The sequence below is a fragment of the Cebus imitator genome, unplaced genomic scaffold, assembly GCF_001604975.1.
Source record: "Cebus imitator isolate Cc_AM_T3 unplaced genomic scaffold, Cebus_imitator-1.0 Scaffold25, whole genome shotgun sequence".
Taxonomy (NCBI): domain Eukaryota; kingdom Metazoa; phylum Chordata; class Mammalia; order Primates; family Cebidae; genus Cebus; species Cebus imitator.
Window position 1 is genome coordinate 11,066,266 of NW_016107340.1, and position 3,543 is coordinate 11,069,808.

Genomic DNA, 3,543 nt, shown 5'->3' on the forward strand with positions numbered 1-3,543 from the left:
TGGACACTTTGGGTTCCTCCTATCCCTAAGTCAACAGGCTAAGAAGGGAGTTACAGTGTTGGCTGGGGTGATTGACCCTGACTACCAACATGAAATCAGCATACTATGGAGGTAAGGAAGTCAGCAATGGAGGTGAGGAAGAGTATGTGTGGAATACAAGAGATCTCTGAGGGTATCTCTTAGTATTACCATGCCCTGTGATTAAGGTCAATGGAAAACTACAAAACCCAATTCAGGCAGGACTACAAATGGCTCAGATCCTGCAGGAATGAAGGTTTGGTTCACTCCATCAGGTAAAAAACCATGACCTGCTGAGGCACTTGCTGAAGGCAAAGGGAATACACAATGGGTGGTAGAAGAAGGCAGTCATCAATACCAGCTACAACCATGTGACTATTTGCCGAAATGAGGACTATAATGGTCTTGAATATTTCCTCCTTGCTTTGTTCGGAACATGTTTGTGCATGTATACACTTGTACTAAGAAAATATCTTCATTTTATATCCTTTCTTATTCCTTTATCTTGTGACATAAGATTTATTAACTTCATATCAGCATTTAAGTATTGCTAATTTTATGTAATAGCATTTAGGTTAAGGATTAGTGTGCTTCTGATTGTATGAAGGACAGCCAAAATAATTATGTTAGGCATAACTATGACCTTATTACTGTCTTTATTTGAAAATTATGTATGATTGCAGGAGATATGTATGGGTTCAAATTGACAAGGGGTGGACTTCAGATGGTTAATACTGAGTATCAACTTGATTGAAGGACGCAAAGAGTTGTTCCTGGGTGTGTCTGCGAGGTTTCCAGAGGAGATTACCATTTGAGTCAGTGGACTGGGAGAGGCAGACCCACCCTTACTCTGGGTGGGCACCATCTAATCAGCTGCCAGCACAGCTAGAATAAAGCAGACAGAAGAAGTTGGAAGGACGACACTTGCTGAGTCTTCCAGTCTTCTTATTTCTCTCATGCTGGATGCTTCCTGCCCTTGAACATCAGACTCCAAGTTCTTCAGCTTTTGGACTCTTGGACTTATACCAGTGATTTGCCAGGGGGCTCTCAGGTCTTTGACCACAGACTGAAGGCTACACTGTTGGCTTCCCTGCTTTTAAGGTTTTGGGACTCAGATTGGCTTTCTGGCTCCTCACCTTGCAGATGGCCTACTGTGGAACTTCACTTTGTGATCCTGTGAGTCAATACTCCTTAATAAACTCCCCTTCATATGTACATTTATCCTGTTCATTCTGTCCCTCTAGAGAACCCTGACTAATACAACAAGGATGCCCACTTTCACCACTTCTATCCAACATAGTACTGGAAGTCCTAGCCAGAACAATCAGGCAAGAGAAAGAAAGAAAGGGCATCGAAATTGGTAATGACGAAATAAAACTGTTATCTGCTGATGACATGATCATATATCTAGAAAACACTAAAAGCTCATCTGAAAAGCTCCTAGAACTGGTAAATTGATTCAGCAAACTTTCAGGATAGAAAATTAATGTACACAAATCAGTAACTCTGCTATAGCTCTGCTATAACAGTGACCAAGCTGAGAATCAGATAAGAAAGTCAACCTCTTTTACAATAGCTGCCAAAACAACAACAACAAAAAACTCAGGAATATACTTAACCAAGGAGATGAAGGATCTCTACAAGGAAAAATGCAAAACACTGCTGAAAGGAATTACAGATGACACAAACAAATGGAAACATATCTCATGCTCATGGATAGATAGAACGAATATTGTGAAAATGACCATACTGCCAAAAGCAATCTACAAATTTGATGCAATTCCCATCAAAAACCACCATCATTCTTCACAGAACTAGAAAAAAAATCCTAAAATTCATATGGGAAACAAAAAAGAGCCCACATAGCAAAGCAAGACAAAGCAAAATGAACAAATCTGAAGACATTACATTACTCAACTTCAAACTATACTGTAAAGCCATAGTCACCAAAACAGGATGGTATTTGTATAAAAACAGGCATATACACCAACGGAATAGAATAGATAACCCAGAAATAAAGCCAACTACTTGCAGTCAACTGATCTTTGACAAAGTAAGCAAACACACAAAGTGGGGAAAGACACCCTATTCAACAAATAGTGCTGGGATAACTGGCTAGCCACATATAGAAGAATGAAACTGGATCCTCATCAGTCATCCTATATAAAAATCAACTCAAGATGGATCAAAGACTTAAATCTAAGACCTGAAACCATAACATTTCTAGAAGATAACATTGGAAAAACCCCTTATAGACATTGGCTTAGGCAGAGACTTAATGACTAAGAACCTAAAAGCAAATGGAACAAAAACAAAGATAAATAAATGGGACCTAATTAAATTAAAAATCTTCTGCACAGCAAAAGAAACAATCAGCAGAGTGAACAGACTACCCACAGAGTGGGAGAAAATATCCTCAATCTGTACATCCAACAAAGGACTAATATCCAGAATCTACAAGGAACTCAAATCAGCAAGAACAAAACAAACAATCTCATCAAAAAGCAGGCTAAGGACATGAATACACAATTCTCAAAAGAAGATATGTGAATGGCAAACAAACATATGAAAAAATGCTCAACATCACTAATTATCAGGGAAATGCAAATGAATACCACAATGAGATACCCCCTTACTCCTTAAAGAATATTCATAATAAAAAATTTAAAAAAAAAAGATGTTGGCATGAATGTCGTGAAAAGGGAATACTTTTATACTGTTGGTGGGAATGTAAAACTAGTACAACCACAATGAAAAACAGTGTAGAAATTCCTTAAAGAACTTAAAGTAGCACCACTATTTGATCCAGCAATCCCACTATTGGGTACCTACCAGAGGAAAAGAAGTCATTATACAAAAAAGATACTTGCATGTGCATGTTTATAGCAACATAGTTCGCAATTGCAAAAATATGGAACCAGCCCAAATGCCCATCAATCAACAAGTGGATAAAGAAACAGATTTACAAGGAAAACCAAGCCCATTCAAAAGTGGGCAAAGGACATGAACAGACACTTTACAAAAGAAGACATACACGAGGCCAACAAACATTTGAAAAAATGCTCATCATCACTGGTCATTAGAGAAGTGCAAAGCAAAACTACATTGAGATACCACTTCACGCCAGTTAGAATGGTGATCATTAAAAAATCTGGAGACAACAGATGCTGGAGAGGATGTGGAGAAATAGGAACACTTTTACGCTGTTGGTGGGAGTGTAAATTAGTTCAACCATTGTGGAAGACAATGTGGCGATTCTTCAAGGACCTAGAAATAGAAATTCCATTTGACCCAGCAATCCCATTACTGGGTATATATCCACAGGATTATAAATCTTTCTACTATAAGGACACATGCACATGAATGTTCATTGCAGCACTGTTTACCATAGCAAAGACCTGGAACCAACCCAAATGCCCATCGATGATAGACTGGACAGGGAAAATGTGGCCCATATACATCATGGAATACTATGCAGCCATAAAAAACGATGAGTTTGTGTCCTTTTCAGGGACATGGATGAAC